General features: G+C 42.2%; 1 protein-coding gene across 1 annotated transcript in view; it reads left to right on the top strand.

The window, feature by feature from the left end:
* DQX1 (DEAQ-box RNA dependent ATPase 1) overlaps positions 1 to 24281 on the top strand; it is a 100665-nt gene that overhangs the window by 7752 nt on the left and 68632 nt on the right. The gene's annotated exons all lie outside the window — the stretch shown is intronic.

Raw genomic sequence — 24281 nt, 5'->3', positions numbered from 1 at the left:
CAGTGTTTTCTGAACACTTTTTTTACTCATGTTGGTAAAATGAAAAGTACCTATGAATAAGACTTTTGAATGGTAACGTGGGAGCCTATTGGATATTCAGTACACTACGGCAAGGCAAGATATGAACAAAAAAGGAATGGCAGATGTGTCACTTTAACAGGAACCAGTGAGTGCGACAAGGATTTTTATTTTTTGCTCTTCTGGGCTTAACCTGCCCCAAACACTCTGTGATGAAAGAAGAGGGAAAGGCACAGCCAAGTCTGGCCCTAGACTTTTTCCCCTTTCTGCAGGACCTACTGCTATTAAATATTTCTATAGCGTTCTCAGATGTACGCAGCACTGCACAGAGTCACAAAGAGGGAAAAGCACAGCCCAAGTCAGGCCCTGGACTCTTTTTTTTTTTTTTTTTTCTTCCCCTTTCTGAGGACCTACTGCTATTAAATATTTCTATAGCGCTCTCAGATGTACGCAGCGCTGCAGAGTCACAAAGAGGGAAAAGCACAGCCAAGTCTGGCTCTGGACCCTCTTCTCCCCCCCCCCTTTCTGGAGGACCTACTACTATTAAATATTTCTATAGGTTTACCAGACAACGCAGGCTGCACAAAGTTAAAAGTAAGAAAATAGTCTCTGCTTGAAAGAGCTTACAACTTTTTTTTTCTCTCCAAAAATACCCTGCTGGAAGCACAGAGGGAAGTTAGAACCATCACCCTAACCCACCCAAAACTTTCTGCCTCGTCCCTCAGCACAGCTGGAAACAAAAGTTCCGACGTTGAAGGGGCAGACCTATGAAGCGTGGGCCAAAATGTTTTAATAGTTCGATGTTAAAAACACTAAGCAAATTACCCTTCCCTGCTCACGGTGAAGGAGTAGGGGCGGGGAAGGGGTAATTTGCATAGCGCCCCAAGGCGTTGGACCAATTGAAATACAACCCCTTGGCGCGCTATGCAAATTACCCCTTCCCAGCCCTTACTCCACCGTGAACAGTGTGTGATTCATGGAAAATCCTTGTAGCAGCGCTGTAGCACTTAATTCAGCAAGCTTACTTTGGTCGCTAATGCTGGTTCTTCTGCTCATGCTCAGTTAGACCTGATCTGAGCATGTGCGGAAGAACAGGCATTATCCAAAGTTTGCGAGCTGAATTAAGTGCTGATGAAGATGCGGTTCAGGTAGGAAAAGTCTGTTCAACTTCAAGTACGGGGTGCAGGCAAACCGGACGAAGTAGGCCTTGACAATTCATGCGCGAACCACCGCCGAGTCGCGAGTCCGATGTCAGATCCCGGAACCAGTCCGGTGCGGTCTCTGCAGCTGCAAAATAACATCCGGGCGCTCACTTAAAGTAACTGGTCGGTGCATCCGGCTGAAACACGCTAGGGAGAACGCTTGTTTCAACTTGGTAGGATGACAACTTCTATAATGTAAATATGTGTTATGATCGGTGTTCTTACGATGAACAGTCAAGTTAAGACCCCGTTTTGATCACTGAAGTGTCCAAAAAGATGATAGTATTCTTATCGTATATGGTAAACTTGAAATGACAATATAGAGCAGGGGTGTCAAAGTCCTTCCTCGAGGGCCGCAATCCAGTCAGGTTTTCAGGATTTCCCCAATGAATATGCATGAGATCTATTTCCATGCACTGCTTTCATTGTATGCTAATAGATCTCATGCATATTCATTGGGGAAATCCTAAAAACCCTACTGGATTGTGGCCCTCGAGGAAGGACTTTTGACACCCCTGTCTTAGAATAAATTTCAATTCATCATTGATGGTGCATGGAGGGTGCTTGTTTGAGGGTTGAAAGTAATTTTAAAAAAGGTCAAATATCAATATAACTATACTGCTTTAGTGATCTTGGGACACAAAAAATACCTGCCTTTTGAAAGGGGTATAGAGGTGGTAAGAGGCTGAGAACCACTGATTTGTATAGAATTCATAAAGGACACTTAGTGCTGACATGTTCAGCTGCTGCTGCTTCTCAGACAATTGGAATAAACCTTTCTTTTTATTTGGAACCTGTCTTGTTGCTTGTATAACAGCTGAAGTGGAGGAGAAAGCCAGACTTCACACAGCTGCAATGAGCGCTGGAGGCTGCCTGGACATCTTTTTCAGAATTTGGTTTGTAGAGAGATTTTTATTACAAAGAGAAATGTTAAGATTCTTTTTGAATTCTATGCCCAAGGCTCTCGAAGTGCAGTTGAAAACATGGCTTTGTTTTTTTCATACTCGTAATAGCCTTATATCCATTGACCATTCCACAGTCTCTAGTATTTTCCCTGGATTTCCCCTTCCTCTACTATTTTTATATGCCAAGTATAGCAACGGTGTCCCTTGGCCCAGAGGTGTAAGGTTGCAGTTCTGAAGGACAGGGCTTTCCACCTCTGTTCTGTTGACTCCACAGTTGATCAATTAATGAAAACTGCGTAGGTACCCTAATTGATATCCACTCCAGTATGTAAAATTCAGGAAACATAAACAACTTTCACTATCAGCATGCTTGAGCTGAGTCTCCATGTGTGTATTTATTTTATTTAAATATTTTATAGCATGCTACAACCACAGTTCTGAGACTTTTCAGTTCATCAGAGTACCATGGTGCTACCTTAACACATCGAGAAACAATTTTCTTTAATGATATGTCATCCAAATAAGCATTAAGAGTATCATGCCAGCCATCTACTGATTTTGATTGAAGCCATATCTGTTTCAATTTTGCTAAATAAACACCATCGCTTACAAAAAAAATGCAGATATCACTGACCTTGTAGTAACTCGTTCCGGTAATGTGATCTTCAAAATGATCCCTCCTGTCCAGGCCGACTTTGACAATTTTTTTTTACCTCCCACCTACCTCCCGCGTACCTTTTTGAATCCCTGGTGGTCCGGTGGTGTACTGGCATAAGTGAGCTTTCTGCCCTCCTGCTCCGCACTGAGCCCCTCCTTGAATGGCTGCCTCGAGTTCTCATAGCCCAGCTGTGTACCGGGCATGAGCAAGCTTTCCTCACTCCTGCCCAGTGCTGAGCCGCTCCCTGAATGGCTGCCGTAAGTTCTCACGAGTCCCATGAGAACTTGTGGCAGCCATTCATCAAGTGACTTAGCGCTGGGCAGGAGTGTGGAAAGCTTGCTCATGCCTGGTACACTGCTGGGCTGCGAGAACTCGAGATGGCCATTTAGGGAGGGGCTCAGTGCGGACTTAGATTGTGAGCCAAATAGGGATATAATGTATAGTAGCGCTATAGAAATGATTAGTAGTAGTAATACACCTTAATAGGCAATATGGGATAGCATTCATTTAACCCTTTCAGGACCATAAGGATCGTAGGCCAATTTTTGTGGTTTTGACGACATTTTTATGGTAAAAAGGGCTTGCAGATGCCAAAAAATTGATTTTTTTTGTGAAATATTATTTTTATTTAAAAAATCAAACTTCTGGCTTATGGACAGTGTGGCAAGTGAATCTTCTCGTCAATCTGGCAACGACGCTAATGAATGAATGTCGGAACCAGTTTGTTTACATAAAGGCAGTATCATATGGAATCCGTACATATCAAATTTAGAACTGTAGACTATCCCAATCAAAATTTATAGGATTTTAAAGTTATGGGACAAATATGTCCCTTGGTCCTGAAAGGGTTAACAGAACTGATACCCAAGAAGTCAGTACAATACAATGTAACCTTTTAAGAAACACAAAATGGGTACAGGGGACTGGTATTTTTATTGAGAAATTTCACAGTAATGAAAATAAAGAGACTGGGATAAGTGTGTGATTAGACTGAAAGCACATTATATAATGTATACAGTTGATGTGGAACTGATCTTAGTTGCAGGATGTACAAAAGTTAGTCGAAGTGTGCAGAGAGCTGCACTCCGCCCGGCTGTCATCTATCGGGAATCCTGCTATTCAACATTAAAAAATCCCCCCAAAAACTACCTCTCACCGGCTTGGAGATGCGAACTCATGGTTCGGGGCTCTTAGGTGTGTGTGCCGGCTTCCCTTCTCTTCCCTCCGAAACCGGAAGTTACGTCGGGGGGGGGGGGGAAGAGAAGGGAAGCCAGCACGCACACCTTAGAGCCCCGAACCATGAGTTCGCTACGGGCTAAGGCAGGAGACAGGCAGGAGACTGGCCATCGACGGATGGAAGCTTACAACTTGCTTCGGGCCTTCCTCGCTGCCGGGTCCTACCCACTTTCTGTTTCCACGAAGGCAAGACCCGGCAACGAGGAAGGCCCGAAGCAGTTGTAAGCTTCCCTCCGTCGCTGACCTATGAAGATAGGTCAGCAATGGAGGGAAGTTTACGATTTGCCTAGCAACTTTGGTGACGCTGGGATGGAAGGGGCGGCTGGGCAGGGCTGATGCTGTCTATGCTCATCTCGCCGCCCTTGTTCTTGTTGCGCGGCCAGTGGCGGAAACAGTGTAGAGCTAGAGCTGGCCGCCGTGGACCGGGAGCGGGCATTGCTGGCTCAGCAGCGGCAGTTGCACGTGCTTTTCACATGCTACGGTGACAACAGCTCGCTGACGGTGCAAGGCTTTCGGCAGCTCCTGCGCAGCATCGGTTTGGGGCAAGTCAAGTGGCTACCGGGGGAAGAGGAGGAGGAAGATGCCCGGCACCAGGGCTGGCACCACGGCAGCCATGGCTCTGGCTGCCCAGCTCCTGTTGCCCACCTCAGCTTGGCTCTGGCAGCGCCCACAAGTCCCACAAGCCCCGAACTGCTAACCAGACACAACTATCCCAAGGCCATTACAGCCGGAGCCCCATGAGGTGAGACACCGAGTGGCACTGTGACTAAACTGATTCATTATTTGCCTGAGACTTTCTGATATTTAGGATTAACTATTTCCATTCAACCCTTGACTTTAAACACACAAGTCTGGAAGTCTGAGCACATTATAGAATTCATCCTTCTATAAAGAATCTATATATTTGAAGCCTTATACAGTAATACAGGTATTTGGTAACATAAAATATAGTGAAAGCTACTTCTGATGGTGATAGGACAAAAGCGCGCGAGACTTTGGCGCGCCCACCTTTCAGCACAGACAAATGGGCGCAAGACCCCAGCGCGCCACCTAAAAAGTTACTTTTAAAGAGCTTACGGGGGTGGGGGGGGGGAACCTCCCCACTTTACTTCATACTCTTCGCGCTGCCGTTGGGGAAGGGATGTCATTGTATAGAAAACTGAACTTTTTCCTAAAAAATCAGGAAAAAGTTAAGTTTACTCTATAATGGAGGGTTCCAACCCCACAATAATAATAATATTAATAATAACTTTATTCTTCTATACCGCCACAATCTTGCGACTTCTAGGCGGTTTACAATCAAGAGAGCTGTACATTCAGCGAGTTACAATGTGCAGATAGAGGAAATACAGAGTGCAGAAACATTTACGATGCAAAATTATAGATATACAATTTGCTGAGCGAGAGTATAAGGTATACAGATTGGAAGAAATTTCCCAGTGGGCCTGTTAGGAGAAGGCCGTGCAATTCAAAAAGTACAGTGAAAATTACGATAATTTATATATATCATAGAACCAAGAGTTCTATGTGCAATTTTGAAAGTACAGCGAAAATTACGATATGATAATAATAACAATTTGTATATATCACAGAACCAAGAGTTCTATGTGGACTTAAGAGGGGAGAGAGGAAAAGGGTAAGAGGTCGGGAGGACTGTTATTGTTATTGTTATGGCAGCGCAAACAGTATGAAGTAAACTAGGGGGGGGGTGTCCCCACTCACACCCCGCGTTGGAGCTCTTTAAAGTAACTTTTTAGGCGGCATGCTGGAGTCTTGTGCTGATTTGTCTGTGCTGAAATGTCGGCGCGCTGAAGTCCCACGCGCGAATGACTATGAACCGCTGCATCTGAATGAACATGTTTTCTCCTTAGTATCCTTTGACTTATTCAAGGAGGGCATTGTTTTCCTAGTATGGTAGTCCTGGGGTTATTGATGCAGTTGCAGTGCTGTAGAGAAACACTTTTCTAGATTATACATCTTTATTGTTTGGAGGTATATTGGGGGAGGCTTATCCTTGCTTTTAAATTTGGACTTATAAATGTATTCTGCATTATTATTTTTGTATTAACCCTTTCAGGACCAAGGGACCTATTTGTCCCATAACTTTAAAATCCTATAAATTTTGATTGGGATAGTCTACAGTTCTAAATTTGATATGTACGGATTCCATATGATACTGCCTTTATGTAAACAAACTGGTTCCGACATTCATTCATTAGCGTCGTTGCCAGATTGACGAGAAGATTCACTTGCCACACTGTCCATAAGCCAGAAGTGTGATTTTTTTTTAAAAAAAAAATAATGATATTTCACAAAAAAAATCAATTTTTTGGCATCTGCAAGCCCTTTTTACCATAAAAATGTCGTCAAAACCACAAAAATTGGCCTACGATCCTTATGGTCCTGAAAGGGTTAATAGGATTTTTATAATTTTGACATTGGGGAGGAGTATTTTAATGGTTGTACAATAGGTTTGTGTGTACATGAAAAATGAATGGAAGAAATTGCATTACAATTAATACTATTATAATGGGAGTGGGGTCAGGGACGGAGCTTGGACTGAGGTACTCAGTTGGTATTTGTTAGACTTAGGGGGGTACTTGGCTTGAAGTTGAGAAACATTGGTCTCTAGATGACTAGTATGGAGTTCACTCAGTAAGGGTCCCTTTTACAAAGCCACAGTAGCGATTCTCTCATGGCAAATGCACCAAAGTCCATTCAATTCCTATGGGCTTCAGTGCATTTGCTGTGGCAGAATTGCTATCGCAGCTTTGTATAAGGAGCCCTAAGGCAGGAACTACTGTCTTTGTGCTTAGTCTTAAAACACAGATTGCCGGGGATGCAAAGCATTAACTGATTCAACATGAGTTTGAAGTTGTTTGAATACCACTCTCTCAAGTACGGTAGTTGTGAAAGAAATGGAAGGTTTGATACTAGCCTGTAGTTATTCGGAATAAGAGGATCTGCATTACTTTTTTTCAAGGGTGGCTTAAATACTCCTGGAACACTGCCTAAGTGTCAAACCTTAAAAAGGAAAGTCATATTGAGCATTGGAAAATAGCAATTAACTAATAAAAATCGTGCACATTTAGTGATCTTTTTACTAAGGCGTGCTAGCTGTTTTAGCGCACACTAAACGCTAACGCATCCATAAACTATAATGGACACGTTAGCGTTTAGCGTGTGTTAAAATGGCTAGCAAGCCTTAGTAAAAGGACCTTTTCATTTTCCCCACCACCAAATTTCCCCATCTCGCCTCACCTGGCTACTTTTTCATGCCACCCCGGCTGGAAAAAATTTCTGGGGAGAACACTGGATAGTCAGTATGGGGGCTACTCCTGGGAAGGCTGTTGCATCATGTAATTTCCTTGATGAGGGTATAGCTGGGGATCATAGTAACATAGGCCCAGATTCATTAAATATAGCGACTCATTCGCTGTTGGCCAATTCTCTGGCTGATTTTCAAACAGCGATTGATTCACTATCAAGTTTGCATGCAAATGATTTGCACGGAAATGCAAATCATTTGCATGCAAACTCACCAACTCAATCGCTCAGTGAGCGGTTTGAGTCGGTGCAGAGCCCAAGGCGCCTGAGCCAATCAGGGACTTCCTTAGGGAGGAGCCTAAGAAAGTCCCTGATTGGCCAAAACATGTGATTGTCGGTGGGTCGTTGGGGAGTGCCATTGGCAGCGGTGGGAGATTTTTTTAAATTTTTTTTTTTCTATAGGACAGATATTTTACGTGTGTAATACACGCAAGATATCTGGGCCATCAAAAAAACTAACGTCCTCATGTTCCAAATTAGCCATTGATGCCTTCCCCAGCCCATCTTTGAAGTCTCAGAAAGTGTGTAGAGGACTAACTTATTCTTTAGGTACTCTGACTCATTTTATTTGGGGGCACTTGCCTCTGCACTAGAATTTTTAAAGTTACATTTACCCACACATACATAACTATTTCTCTTAGTACCATTTTATGGTTACACTGACAAAATGCCTGCTTTTCATTATGCTTCGATTTCTTTTAATATTTTGTTTGCTTAGACTTGCTTACCATCCTGGTCATCTGAATCACAAAATCTTCCATTTTATTACTGCTTAAATAAGTCGGGTAGATCTGCAACCAGACTCTGGTATAACCCTACATTCCTCTGATAGCCCTGGTATGTTCCCCAGCCACACCCAAAGCCGAACACATCATTCAACAGCACCTTAATACCAAAACAAGTCGGGTCTTGACAAACACATATGGCTGGAAAGTGCAGTCTCTCATATGCTTGCAAAGAACATGCCGCTGAATTATGTGCCCAACATGTAGAAAAGCTACCCAGACACAACTCCTTATACTGTCTGTATCAAGGCAGAATTCTCCTGCTTCAGTAGTCCAGAATTGAGCTGAATCACAAAAGCAGGACTGCCTTATCTCAGCAGCTGTGCTCACTTGTTAGGAATTACCAGCAGGCCTTTTCCCAACATGCTAATTCTCTTTCATCATTATGTTCAAGAGGGAGTGCCCAAAGAAACTTGACACGCATTCTATATCCACTACACTGCTTTTTTTTTTTTTTGTCACCTAGTAAACCTGTCGGCACAAGCAGAGTGTCAACTCTCTCAAATAAGTCATGTTCATGCATTAGCACACCTGGATTCTAGATTACTATGATTAGCGCTGTGTCTGTTAGTTAATAGTAGTAGTAAAGAAAGAGTTACACTAGCTAAAAATAGCTGACCCAGTCTACTTACTTTCGTTCTTAAGAAGAGAAGAACTGTATCCTCACCAAGACAAGAATGGAAAAGCCAAACTCAAAAGCAAAGTAAAGGTAACAAACACTAAATTAAATTCCATAGATTCACAAACGGTTTATATAAGCCCCTGACGCAGCCACGGTTTGCCCTGAAGGCTTATCAGGGGCTATAATTTAACATGAAAAACAAATAAAATGTATCGGAACGGTATATTAAATATTGTTGGTGAGATGAAATAGTCCAGCCTACTACACTGTTAATATAAGCTTACATATTTCCTCCAAACTTCGGTTCAAAACCAAAGATGCTTACAGAAGGAAGAGCAGCATGAAACTAAGTAGCGATGGGGCTCATTTTCAAAAAAGAAAAACATCCAAAAATTGACATAAAGGGACAGCTGGCGGTTTTTCTCAACAAATTTTTCCAATTTGATAGTTTTAAAACCTGTTCTCTAGATGGATTTCTATGCTGTTTACCTGCAGTTCATCTAAATCTCAAGGGGGCTTGTTAGAGGTGTGGCTTGGGCGGGACAATGGCAGGCTTATGATATGGATATTTTTCTGCAATAATCGAAATTTTAGAAAATGTCCAGGGCACAGTTTGGACATTTGTGCCTAGACCTGCTTTAATAATGAATAAGTGCCAAAAAAATGCCCCAGACTAACCAGATGACCACTGGAAGGGTAAATGCATGACCCCCCCCCTCCCTCCCCTCAAAGATGTGAATGAAAACCAATATATATCTGCCTGTACGATAACTTCAGATATTATGGCTAGTCCTAGAGCAGCAGCAAGCAGGATCCTGGAGTAGCCTAGTGGTCTGTACAGTGAATTGCAGCGAAAGGGACCCAGGACCATATCCTATTCTAACTACACTTCCCCCTCTGTATTCACGGTGGTTAAGGGCAGAGCCGGCCCGCAAATATTTAAAAAAACTGCGAATAATATTTGGGCCGGTTCTGCCCCTATCCTCTGCTTCCCCCAGCTATTTTAAGCCTTGAAAGCCCCCTTTAAGCCTTACCTGGTGGTGTAGCGGGTTTTCAGGCAGGAGCAATCTTCCCACGCTCCTGCCTCTTGCAGATCGTTCACAGGAAATGGCTGCCTTGAGCTCCCATAGTCTCTTGAGCCATTTCCTGTGAGCGATCTGCACAGGGCAGGAGCGTGGGAAGATCGCTCCTGCCCCGAAAACCCGCTAGACCACCAGATAAGGCTTAAAGGGGGGGGCTTACAGGGCTTAAAATAGCCTGAAAAAAATCACGAATAAGTGAATCCTTAGATACGGAAACCGCAAATACGGAGGGGAAGTGTACTACCATTTATGGTGGAATATGTGAATCTTCTACAACCCACCCAAATCCTACTGTACCTACATGTAGGTGACCCCTACATGTATAAGGGCTATTGATTTGATATACAGTTGGGTCCAGTAGTTTTAGTGGCCTCACCGTACATTATAAGGGGGTTATGGTGAGATGTGTACCTAGGCCTTTTCATATGAAGTGCACTGCAGTGTCCCCTAGTGTGCCCCACTTCTCTGTTGAGTTGTCTGTGTGGCTAGTCTACCAAAATGTTGGCCCTTGCATATAATAGCTTGTTTTGTGTGTTTTTCTTTTGGACGTGGGGTTTTTTGTTTTTTGTTCAAAAAATGGTTCAAAAAGATAGATGCACTGAGTCCACGCACATTTTGAGAAATGGCCATTTTTCAAAACAAAAATAAGTTTTTGCTAATCTAATCTAATCCTTAGGTTTGTATACCGCATCATCTCCACGTTCGTAGAGCTCGACGCGGTTTACAGTAGGAGAAATAGGAAGGAACTACAACAGAGAGTTAGAGGTAGAAGTGTGAAGAAAATTTAGAGGACTTGGGATGCCAAGATATAAGAGTTTCCTTGATTCCTAAGTTGGAGGGAAACTTACATTTTTTGAGAAAAGCCAGGTTTTCAGATGTTTGCGGAAAACTTGGAGAGAGCTCAAGTTCCGAAGAGGGGAGGTAAGGTTGTTCCAGAGCTCAGTGATTTTGAAGTGGAGGGAGGTCCCTAGCTTTCCTGTTCGCTACTAGATTTTTGTTCTTGCTTCACAAAACGTCCAGACTTGGATTTGGACATTATCCATGTGAGGATGGATGTCACCTGACACACACACTGGTCAGCAGTGTTGCAATCCCATGTGGGGAAAATACTTAGCCGCTCTCCTTCAGGTCATTTGGATCCAAAGTGGCCCCTGCTCAAAAATTAGCAAAGACCACTGACCCTAGTGGCTGAACCAGCCCTAAATGTATTTGCTGCCTTCAGTACATGCAGATGCTTTATGTTTAAGTAGGTATATCCTAAAATTCTGCCTGACTAAGTGGACCAGAGAACTGATTTGAGCGTCACTATATTATGTTACTATTCTCCCTTTTTTATTTTTGTTTTCACACTGCTTCAGCATCCCAGATTTTTCCCCATCCTTTTTTATTCTTTCCAACCCATCTCATTGTTGGAACTGATTTACATGTGGTGGGCCTCATTTTATAAAAAGCTGCTTAGGTGAAGTCCAAAAGGTGCCTATTTTATAAAGGCAAATAGGTGATTGAGCGTATTTTATAAAAAGGTACACAATTACACAAAGTACCAACTCCCAGCAGTGCATAAATTTTACACCACTCTGCCCTAAACATGCTCTGTAATGCCTCCTCTGTAAATGCCCCTTATTTCTATAACTGGCATGCTATCCTTAGATGTGCACGGAACTAAATTGGCTAATCAATCAATTATTGCCACTAAGTGGATGCTAACAACCAATTAGTGGTTTTAATTAGCAACAATTTGAATTTGTGTATACATCTTGCTACATGTTATTCTACAAAGATCTGTATGCCGATCATAGCATGCAGTTCAAAAGAGAGCGTGGCCATGGGAAGGAAATGGGTGAGTCTGGGGCATTCAATGTAGATGGCACACAACATTATTGAATACCGGGATCTGCTTAACTTGTGTGCAAGGATTTATAAAATTTTCAGTTGGTGTAAATTCTTGTGCCTAAAGTTTGGCACAGAAATTGGCTCTAAGTACTATACCTTAAATCAGGGGAAGGGAACTCCAGTCCTCGAGAGCCGTATTCCAGTCGGGTTTTCAGGATTTCCCTAATGAATATGCATGAGATCTATTTGCATGCACTGCTTTCAATGCATATTCATTGGGGAAATCCTGAAAATCTGACTGGAATATGGCTCTTGAGGACCAGAGTTCCCTACCCCTGCCTTAAATGGTCCGCATCTCGGAATGCTGTTTATAGAATAGAAGTCTTTGTGCATTTTTTCAATGCTATTTACTGAATCTAGTCCCCATTGCATGTACTTTGTGTGTATATTTTTTAGGCTTGCACACACACACATCAATTTCTGCCTGTCTAGAGGCAAAATAACTGTAAAAATGTAATAGAACAGCACTAGACTTGTGGGAGAAGGAAGCAGGATGAAACTGCTGAAAAGACAGAATTCGAAAGTGGAGATGCCTAGTGACTCAACCATGTAATTTGTGACTGGTAATTTTGGGTACTGCTAGCCAACAGGGAGAATAAAGCCACACGACAATAAAAATCCATCCTTTGAAATCTGACAGTGACATGTAATGGTTTTGATATGTAGTCATACTTGGCATTCTTTTATTATTCTGTGCAAACAGAATGTCAGATCCTATTCCATTTAAATCACCCCTTGCCTCCTGCTTCCCTCCCTCCCTCCCTCCCTCCCCACATGGCAGAGGAAGACACACTTACTTTCAAAGTCATTCGTAATCTAAATAATTTTGCTCTTTCTCCTTCTCCCATTTTGTTTTACCTTTCTCCCCTCTACCTCTTCCCCTACTTTCATTCTTGTTCAGTCCCTGATATTGCTGCATCAGATGTGGTTATGCCTTGGAGGAGCAATTCATATGTTTAAAGTATAGCTACTACTTCCATCACCTGTGCTTGTTTGGTTAATGCCCTTTCACAGAAGGAAGGGATATAGAAATCAGAAGCAGTAGGACTTGAAGATGCCTTTTGTGTGCCCCTCCATGTACAGGCTCAGTTAACTGGGTCTCAGTTAACCAGGACTCTCATACAACTGACAAAAAAATTGTTGGTGGCAAAAAAAAAAAAGACCCCAGAAGCACTAGCAGCAGTGTTCTGAGCCACAAATCCCCCCTCCCTCCCTGCAGCACCAGTGTGCCAGCGGTCCTGAGCGGCAAAGCCCTTCCTCCCTCAAGCCCCAAAGTGCCAGAAGCAGGTGCCGGTCCTGAGCTGCAAACTCCCTCCCTCATCTCTCCCTCTTCCTTACCTGAAGCGCAGTGGTCAGCAGGAGACGGGCTGCTCGAGGCTTCCGATGCATCCGAGGAAAGGCCCTGCCATGGCTGGCTGCGAGCAACCTCTTTTCAGGCTGCCTCCAGATGACCGCTGCACTTTGAATAAGGAAGAAAGAAAGGAGGGGAGGAAGTGAGGGGGTTTGCGGCTCAGGACTGCCGCCTACTTCTTCCACTTGAAGGAGGGCTTTGCGGCTCAGGACTGCTGCTGCTGCACTGGTGCTTTGGAATGAGAGGAGGGGGAATTGAGAGTGTGTTGGACAAGGTTTCTAACACACTCAATGAACCAGAAAAACAGTTATCCGGTATCCACCAATCTCCATGGGTGCTGGATAACAAATTCTACTGTATAAGTACTAGAAATTAGAATGTTGCACTCTAAGCTTTACACAGAAGATGGGCAATTTCAAAACTGTACAAGCAAATAAACTTCCAGGCTTTTCACATTTTTTTTGTCCAATCCTTAGATTTGGTAGTAAGCATGTCCTGAAAAGGCATTGAGGAATATGCCTTACTCATGTCATGTCATGAAAATATTGACCTGATTTCTTAATACCATGCTCACTATACAGTAGTGAGCAAACAAGCCAAAACTGCAGACTTGTACACGGTGCAGGCACCGTGTACAAGTCTGCAGTTTTGGTTTGTTTGCTCTGGTCTGTTTTTTCACTGCAGACGAAGTTGGACCTCTGGTTCTTTTGTTGTTTTGTTGCTTTGCACTATACAGTAGTTACATAATTTGAAGTGCTTTAGGATGCAAAGATATTTAAAAAGTAAAGGAATGAGCAAACAAAGATATGGAATTATGTATCAAAGTTTCCAACATTATTAAAGCTTGATCTGTGTGGTTTACAGTCATACTAAAATAAGTCAATCAAGAAAAGAACACTATAAATATAATAGGACAGGGAAGAGCTAATGTAGACATTAGAGAGTTGAAGGAAAGATTGATAAGATTTAGTAGCTTCTTCCTGACTCTAATGTTGGGTGATGTGGCAACAGAGAGACCTTTGGTCTGTTCAGCATGTTTTACAGCTTTTACCTTGATAAGCTGTGTACATGGGGAGATCCAGGCACACTAGAGTCTGTGTCTACCATATTACATAAACTATGTATTTTTGCATCCATCTGGGACATTGACTATCATTATTTATTTATTTATTTATTTATTTTTAAGATGGTGCCGGGTTAGGTCATAGGGGTTGATGCCTCCCTCCCTTATTTATTTTATTTTAAATTTTTTTTCATTTCTCTTAAATATCTTTCATTAACTTTTAATCTTTTTTTTTTTTTTTTTTTTTTTTTCATTTGTACCCAACTCGATTCAAAACTTTTTACCCTAACAGTAACTTAATCTTTCATCTTATTACACCTTGTCTGACCATTGGTTCTGTTGCCTAACGGTTTCAATGGCACTCTACCTACCTTTGCCAGGTTGATTTTTCTCATCAGTCCATCAGTATTTGGTGGTGTGCTGTGGCGATGGAGGGCAGTGACAGGGAGATCGATGTTCCCTCTGTGCGGCTTGCTAGGGTGAGAGTGGCGCATTGTGGAGGATGTGAAGGATGCGTGTTGACGAAGAGGGCGGCCCTTGGTGACATCCAACATGCCAAGAAGAGAGCAATCATTCTGCTCATTATACAGTCCACTCGGTTGGAGGGCCCTGCAGCGATTGGAGAGACCTCTCAGCTTTGTTTACCTGCTGTGCGGAGGCCTGCTCTGGCTCTTTCGGTCTCTGTCTGGTGGTGTGGTTTGGCAGGGATCACAAGACCAGTAGCCAGTCTAGTATTTGTTATATAAGTTGATTTTTACTAGTGTGATAACAGTCTTGGAAATAGTGTGTTTCAAGTTATACCATGAAGTGTATTGAGATCTTTTAAGTCTGTCCCCCTACATCTTCTGACGAAGGCCACTGACCATTTTAGTTATTCAGAGTAGTGAAGACGTAAGAGGATTGCGATGACCTGCAACAGGACACAAAACGCTCGAGAAATGGGCCGCAACATGGCAAATGAAGTTTAACGTGGTAAAGGTGATGCATGTCGGTAACAAAAATCTTGTACATGAATACAGGATGGCTGGTGCAGTACGCGGAGAGACCCCCAGGAAAGAGACTTGGGAGTTCTGGTTGACAAGTCAATGAAGCTGTCTGTGCAATGCGCGGCAGCGGCGAAAAGGGCAAACAATGCTTGGAATGATTAAGGAGATTACAAACAGATTGGAGAAGGTTATCATGTCACTGTATCGGGCCATGGTGCGACCTCACCTGGAATACTGGTCACCATATTTGAAGAAGAATACAGTACTGCTCGAAAGGGTCCAGAGAAGAGCAACTAAAATGGTTAAGGGGCTGGAGGAGTTGTCGTACAGTGAGAGATTAGAGAAACTGGACCTCTTCTCCCTTGAAAAGAGAAGACTGAGAGGGGACACGATTGAAATGTTCAAGATAATGAAGGGGATAGACTTAGTAGATAAGAACAGGTTGTTCACCCTCTCCAAGGTAGGGAGAATGAGAGGGCACTCTCTAAAGTTAAAAGGGGATAAATTCCGTACAAATGTAAGGAAGTTCTTTTTTACCCAGAGAGTGGTGGAAAACTGGATCGCTCTTCCGGAGGCTGTCGTAGGGGAAAACACCCTCCAGGGATTCAAGACAAAGTTAGACAAGTTCCTGTTAGACCAGAACGTACGCAGGTAAGGCTAGACTCGGTTAGGGCTCTGGCCCTTTACCTAAGGGCCGCCACGGGAGTGGACTGCTGGGCATGATGGACCAGTGGTCTGACCCAGCAGCGGCAATTCTTATGTTCCTCTGGACCAACTCTATCCTGTTTATCTTTTTGAAGGAGCAGTCTCCAGAATTGTACACAATATTCTAAATGAGGTCTCGCTAGAATCTTATACAGGGGCATCAATGATTTCCTACTGGCTTTACCTCTCCTTATACACCCTTCTAGCTTTTGCCATTGCCTTTTGAACCTGTTTGGCCACCTTAATATCATCACATACTATCACACCGAAGTCTCGCTCTTTCGTGCACAAAAGTTCTTCACCACCTAAACTCTACTGTTCCCTCATTTTTACAGTCCCAAGTGTTCAGAAAGTTAAGGTTGGATTTTAGCGATGTTATAGAGAAAGAAATGATAGGTTTTGGCAGTCTATTTGTATACAATTGTGAAGGGAAGGAGAGAGATGAGTTAAAGATGACCCTGAGGTTGCAAGCTGACAAGACAGGGAGGATGAGAGCGTTATCCACAGAAATCCAAATCTAAGGGGGATATCACGGGAACTTAGGAAAGTTTTTAAAAATCTAAGGTTATTTCTTAATTGGTTTTCCATGGCTTCCAGCATAAAAAGTCTATCGTTAATCAGATTTGAGCACAAATTTTGGACAGGTGCAACCTTGTTATCCATGACTTTAAGACTGGCTTTGTGGCTACTCAGTTCTGGGAATGGCTAGCAGCAGTATTGGTAGGATCGGAAGCTTTTTTATTGTTACTTTATGCCAAAAATCCATAAATGAAGTATGCTGGGTCCTTTGTCTCTCCCTCTTTCCCTGTGATGGAAAAATGGAGAAGTTTATGAAAGCTACATATCTAGTCTCGGGCATGGCAGAGCCTGCTCAACTCCAGTTCTCAAGTTTAATAGTTCAGCAGGCAACCTCACATGCAAATCTCTCCTTCCCAGTAAGGGGCACAATGGTAGAACCAGCCTTCGATCCTCTATTTGTATGAAGCTTCCCAGAGAGCCTTTGTTTATTTTATTCCCTGCAGTTTTCAATAAAACATACATAATAAAATTAGTCTAAAACAGACATATCCAATAAAATAAAAATATATACAAATTAAATCATCCTAAATTAAACAGTCTGTTACCTACCTTCTAATATCAAATACTTCCTCCAATTAGGTTCATATTTAAATACCATATGCTCTTACGAACAGTGTTGTTTTTAATTCCTTCTTAAATGATTGAAAGGATGTAGTAGCACAAACCTCAGGAGAGAGAATTCCACAGTTCAGATCCTGCAACCTGGAACAGAGTTTTTCAATAACCCTTTTAGAGCTCCTTTTACAAAGCCATGTTGGGCTGTTTTATCGCCAGCTATGGCGATATTAGCTCTGATGCTCATAGGAATTCTATGAACGTTGGAGCTAATATCCCCGTGACCAGCGATTTAAAAACAAAACAAAACTGAATTGCTTCGTAAAAGGGGGTGTTAATTTGATCCTGTGAAAAGAGGGAATCAATAATATTAGTATATTTGCTGATCTGAGTGCCCTTGATAATTTATATAATTTTAATATTGTTGACAGGATGGGAGTAGTCAACCCCTTCAACACTTTAAAAAAAAATCAAAGTATCTTAAACATGCTGTAATTCTACACTCTGTTGGTAACCAGTGTAAAAATGTCTAAATAGGAGATCTTTGGTAGATCAGAAAACTTTGACATCGGGATGGTCGGTTAAAACAAATAAAGGGGGATATTATCTTGAAAAAGCCTTATGGCGAAACATGTCGATGTGACAAGCCCCTACTCGATACTTGATCCTATTAAGGAACCAACAGATATTTAAGATAAGTTAAATTTCATATCAAAATATTTTTATTGCAAATATTTATGAGGGCACTATGCACTTTAAAAATGAAAAATAAAAAAACAATAATAATAAAAATATAAATAATATGGGCGAATGAAGAAACCAGCAGCCATAGCCACTAAGAACATTTTGTATCGACAAAAAATGTGGGCGTACAAAAATGGCATGTCTGAAGCCCGTTAAACGTTAAAAATTAAATAATTATTGAGACGGTGGAGACTTTAGTCTTTACATTAGTGATACAGAATTAATTTATTACATAATTTTATTTACCTCAGTTATCATAGAAATATTTCCTTTTCCTTCCTGGATAGCATCCCAAATTGCATCGAGCATCCCCTACAGCACCTGAGTTAACAAGCTAACATTCTCTCCCGAGATTTAATTGAACTTGCAGCCACCAGTGAGGATCCTGCCATCGGGGCCCCCTCATACAGCTCAGCTAGAGTTTCTGCTTTGAACGTTGCTCCGCATTTCACTCATATGCAACTACTGGATTGGAGGAGTGGCCTAGTGATTAGAGCAGCTGCTTTGGCACCCTGAGGTTGTGAGTTTGATTCCCACTGCAGCTTCTTGTGACTGGGCAAGTCGCTTTTAACACTTCATTGCCCCATGAACAAAATAAGTGCCTGTCTAAAACATTTAAACCGCTTTAATTGTGTAAACCACACAGAAAGAACATTGCAAGTCCCATACCCTTTACCTTTACTTCCAGGTTGCCATGAAGTTGCTCCTTAACGACACCCATTCCTTGCTGCACTCTGCTTCCGAAGGTTGCAGAGATGCCAAATTAGGATCTTAAAGCATTTAGGATCTTAAAGCATTTAGGAGAAGCCAAATTAGGATGCTTAAAGCATGAGGGACCTCAAATGTCTCCAGGGTGGTTTTCTTCAAACTGGGGTTCTGTTAGGAGGGGTAGGCTTTACATTTGCCCCTCTTTTATCCCATTTTACCTGGCATAAGGAGTTCCAGAGCGAAGAGCCTGGAGATTAAGTCGGAGCTCACTCCCATTTCTCTTTGCACTCTAATTCTTTCAAGTCTTACGTTTTTTGTATTCTTGGCTTTCGCATACAAACAGCACAAAGCATGTTCTTAATTTTTATTTAAAACCTCCACAGTAGCTAGTAGGGTTAATTGCAATCATTTATCTGTCAACTCTTTTTTTTCTAAAATGCACCCTAGCTTTTTAACAAAATGTTGAAAGTTATGGAGAGTGGGGAATTGCATCTGGAAGGAAATAGGTAGGTGGTTTTGAGAGAAAAAAATGAGTTCTGTTTTGGTAATGTTGAGCCTGAGGCTATAGTGAAACATGCAGGCAGCAACACTTGACAAGCGCACAGAGAGCTCTGCAGAGATGTTCAGGAAGAGCTTGAGTAGATTTCAGTGTCACTTCTTTGACAAGATCAGTTTATGGGAGAAGGGTGTAGAGCAGGGGTGTTAAACTCAATCACATAAGGGGCTGAAATCTGAAACTTAGGCTAAGTCGCGGGCCAGATTTTTTATTAAGATACTTAGGGGTCTTTTTATGAAGGTACATAACTGATTTAGTGTTAGCTAAATGCACACCGTAATAAAAGGATTCCTTATTCTTAGTAGAAGTATAGGTTTAGAGCTCTGGCAGGGTACACATTTCAAATATGACACATTGTAATCACAAAACAGAAAATAAAATTATTTTTTCTACCTTTTGTTGTCTGGTCATTATTCAAATCATGTTGGTCCGAGGCTCTGGTTGTCTTCTGATAACTCGCTTGCTAGGGTCTCCTGCCTATTTCTCGTTTCCTTCTTTCTCTGTGCTAACAATCCATCTCTGTTCTCCCCTTCCCTTTGCCTTCCCTCCCACCATGTCAACTGATAAGTCACTACCAAACCCATATAGCTTTGATGACTGTAAAATAGAATCCTGAGGGCAAAGGTCCTGATGAAAGATACAGGGGCAACCCGTGTTTACTGTTTCCAAATCATGAATTGAAATGATGATTAAAAAAAAGAGCGTGCGCTAATGGCCTGCCAGTTAAGGACACTGAAGTTAAGCAACCTGCTTGTTATCACTTAAAACAGAAAGTGTGGTGTTCATATTTGCAGGGGTTCTAGGTTTCCGATCTTATTCTCTAAGCACTTCATTGCCTCAGCTGCTTCTCTTGAATATCCAGGTCTCATTTGTCAGCTGTGCACTGGCTGACGGATATTACGTCCGGTTGGACCTGTTGGGCCTGTTTCTGGGCAGCGTGACTTAGAAGGCATAGGGAAATAGTCAAGCAAGGGATACTGGAATTCAGACTTGATTATTTAGCTTGTATTCATATTACAGAACAAAAGAATTTGCAGGGGTGTCTAGTCCAATTCAGCTGCAGTGCTAGAAGAGCTCTGGATGCTGCAGCTACCATTTCTGTAACAGAGGAGTATTAATGATCATCAAAGCATTGCAGTGTAATGCTAGGTACAGATGTTTGTGAATAATACACAGAAATGTAGGAGCCTGGACATTTCTTCCTGCTATATGCTGTATCTTCTGCTTGTTCTGCAGCTTTCTGTTTTAAGAACATAAGCATAAGAACATAAGCAATGCCTCTGCTGTGTCAGACCTGAGGTCCATCGTGCCCAGCAATCCGCTCACGCGGCGGCCCAACAGGTCCAGGACCTGTGCAGTAATCCTCTATTTATAACCTTCTATCCCCTTTTCCAGCAGGAAATTGTCCAATCCCTTCTTAAACCCCAGTACCGTACTCTGCTCTATTACGTCCTCGAAGCGCATTCCAGGTGTCCACCACACGCTGGGTAAAGAAGAACTTCCTAGCATTTGTTTTGAATCTGTCCCCTTTAAACTTTTCCGAATGCCCTCTTGTTCTTTTATTTTTTGAAAGCTTGAAGAATCTGTCCCTCTCTGCTCTCTCTATGCCCTTCATGATCTTGTAAGTCTCTATCATATCCCCTCTAAGTCTCCTCTTCTCCAGGGAAAAGAGACCCAGTTTCTCCAATCTCTCAGCGTATGAAAGGTTTTCCATCCCTTTTATCAACTACCATTCTCCAGTCCAGGCCATGTATCAAGCTAATCCCCCCCCCCTAATGCTGATATCATTAGCAAGGCTGACACAAGAAAGCAAAGAACCAGTATTAGGAGAGATGGAACTGTTATCCATCCTTCTTGCTCCATGCCAGTCTACCATGCTTTTGCTCACCAATTGCTCTTTGAGCGATCAGTCCCCAATATTGCAAGTGGTAAGCTCTGGCCCCTGTTAATTTGATGGGGTCAACTCAAGGATGGAAGAATCAATTCCTTGTGATGGGACTCATCACAGGGGCATGTCCTTTGGGAGCTCCTTAATGAAAATTAACAATGACTTCAGAAAAACATGGGGATGATTTGTAAGTATTGCTCAAGAAGGAGGGAGATTACTGCATTAGATTCACACTATGTCTGGTTGAGCTATATTTCTAGTACAGGACTGAAGATAGCTATTTGGTGACTTTATTATGGGCAAACACAAGGGAAGAGTAGACACAAGATCACTTGGTTCTGTGCTTCACAATGATTGAGCATTTGATTGTTCCCTTTCCCCTAGGTTTGCATCTTGAAAAATCAGGTGTGGCATCATATCTGCCACTGAATGAGACTGATCCCTTGGTCCCTCTATAACAGTGTGATGATTTTTGTGGAATAATCTTTGAGTTATGTTGCTGATATAATACTGCAGGAGGGATGTAACCCCTTCCTGAACTTAATTTAGTATTAGGTACTGAATCTATTCAGAGTTTTAAACCTGGGGATTCTTGTTACCGAGAATTGACTCTGATTTTTAATCTTATTCTTTATTTAATACTGTTGATGATAAACAACTCAATGTATTACAGTTGTGCTGAGATGGATTAGGATTCTGTACATGCAGGGTGAGTCAGAGTTTATGAAAAATCCCTCTCCAGAGATGAGAACTGTCGGTTACCGGTGTTTGAAATACTGAAACACAGCACTAACAGTACCACAGCAAACACACCATGAATTGCTACCCTGAGAGGAAACATGAAGAAGACATTTACTGCCTCAGCATGAAGGGTTCATGCCTTCTACATACTGGATCTATGACCTAGGTACAGCTACCATCTCTAATTCTCCTCAAGAGAGCAATTGGAAGGAGAGGGGAATTCTGCTCCTCTCGGTATGCCCAAAGGAAAGCAGAAACAAAAGCACAAAAAGACATTGAGAAGAGCAAAAATATTAATAAGGACTAATCACAGAAGACTGCAGAAATGCAGGGATCTAGTATAGCTTTATAAATTATTGTTTACTGGTATGGTATGATATTATATTGAATTGAATTGTAATTCACTGTTGTACATTTCTCTTGTTATCCACATCGAAATGGAAGGTATTGGTGGATTCAAATGAAAATTTGTTATCTTATGTAATAAATATACAGGTCCTCCATATTTGCGGGTTTGGCATTCTCAACTTCGGTTATTCACGAGTCGATAATTATAGGGAGGGAGATCTGTCTATTTGAACCTCCTCGAAAACTGCTCCTGCACTTACTCCACTACCTAACACAGTGTCTCTTATTGTAAAAGCGAGTAGAGAGTGTCACTCATGTCTCCTTCCGCAAGTTCTCAACATTCCCCCTCTAGCCCAAAAGAACATCAGCCATTTACCCCCAGATGGTAAAAGGAGAAAACATTACTAAAAGTCTCCCTGTCCATACTGCATGTTTGACACGTGCTTATGTCCAAGTGTGTGCACTGGTATGCATGGCTTTGCCAGGTGTGGAACTGGGCTTTTTTTGCAAGGCTTTCCTTGACCTATGGTGAGATTTTATTTGCAAATTTATGGTGTTCATGAGGGGGCTGTGCCCCTAACCCCTACAAATATGGAGGGAGACCTGTACAGATATGTAATCTGTCACAGGTAGACAACACAAGTTGCTCCATGCAATGGGGGCAGAACACCCAATGTTCAGTTTCTCTCATTTATGGCACTTTCTACTTCCACAGGATCTACAATGTGTCTACTGTGTTTCCCCGAAAATAAGACAGGGTCTTATATTAATTCACTCAAAAAAACGCACTAGGGCTTATTTTCTGGGAATGTCTTATTTTTTTTCATGTACAACAATCATCTCTCCCTTCCTCTCCTCCACCCCAATTCTTCCTCTTTCCTTTCTTCCCCCCCCCCCCCATGTGCAGCATTTTTTCTCGCCTCTCACCCATCCCCTTGTGCAGCAGTTCCGAGGCCTCTAAAAACAGCAGCAGCGATCTGAATGGGCTGCTTCGCAGTTTTCCCTGCCAGGGCCTTCTCTCTGTCATATCACTAATGACCTAGACATGACAATACAAATCCAACACATTTTGAAAAACGCTTATGGCAAACTCTACTGAGTTAGGTTAGGTAGGGTTTTACTCCTCTATCAAAGTAATAATTTCTCCGGTACTCTCAACCTTCAACTACTGCAATGCAATCCTGCTGGGCATTCCAAAGTACATGATCAAACATATCCAAATAGTGCAAAACGCAGCAGCAAGATTTCTGCTGGGAAAATCGAAATGGACGAGTGCCACCCTGCTGCTGAAAGAGTTACACTGGCTCCCGATTGAAAGCAGGGTGAAATTCAAAATCATGTTGTTGACATACAAAATTATACATCTTTCAAAACCACAGTACCTAGCAACCAGACTACGCAACCATACAACACGTGCCCTGCGATCAAGCCAAGAATACCTACTGGAAATACCCTCCTTCAGGACATCCAATACAAAAGTGTCAGGACAAGAATGTTCTCAGTGATGGGCCCCAATGTGGTGGAACTCTCTTCCGAAGGAAGGATCCCTTGTCATGATCAGTTGATGGGAAGGAATCAGGCATGATTCTCTAACTGGTGCCTGTGACATGGGCACCATTTAGAGAATCGGACGGGGTTGGGCGTCTGTTCCTTAGGCAGATATGGTGTGCGATTCTCAGGCTCTTCATGGGCGGCTGCAGAAACTGGCGTCCTATACAGAATTTCCCCCTCTGAGCAGCATGCAATTAGTAGGCTGGTAAAGGCTTTGTCTCTCTCTTAAATGCCGATTTATTACCAAACATTTAAAAAAAAAACAGCTTAAGTGATTCAAGAGGCTACTGGCAACCAATGTAAACATGTTCTGCAGCATTAATTCCATTTGAACATGTTTTTTTGGACCTATTATAAGCATTACTGTGTCTCATTTTTAGTCAGCCTCCAAAAACAGATCAGCAAACTTGAATATACAAGTCTTATATACAGGTATATAGGTAGGTATAAGGAAATGTTTGATGAAATATTGCAGAATATTTGTACTTGTTTCTACAAATCAGAAACTGAAAAAAAAGACTCTTTGTGGCAAAATTGGAAAGTAAATCTGAAAATACTGTCTTCAAACCAGGGCTGTGGAGTCAGTAGATAAATCCTTCGATTCTTCAGTTTCTGGTACCCACGACTCAGACTCCAGTGCCCAAAATTGTCTCCGATTTCTCAACTGACTCCACAGCCCTGCTTCAAACAGAAGTCAACATGTTCTTTATGAAACATTCTTGGTTGTCTTGTCCTTTAATGCTGTTTCCCCATTATTTGTTCAGTTATCCTAAACTGC

Source organism: Geotrypetes seraphini, chromosome 1 (genome assembly GCF_902459505.1).
Source record: "Geotrypetes seraphini chromosome 1, aGeoSer1.1, whole genome shotgun sequence".
In the NCBI taxonomy this organism is placed as follows: Eukaryota; Metazoa; Chordata; class Amphibia; order Gymnophiona; family Dermophiidae; genus Geotrypetes; species Geotrypetes seraphini.
This window is presented reverse-complemented; position numbering and strand designations above follow the sequence as displayed.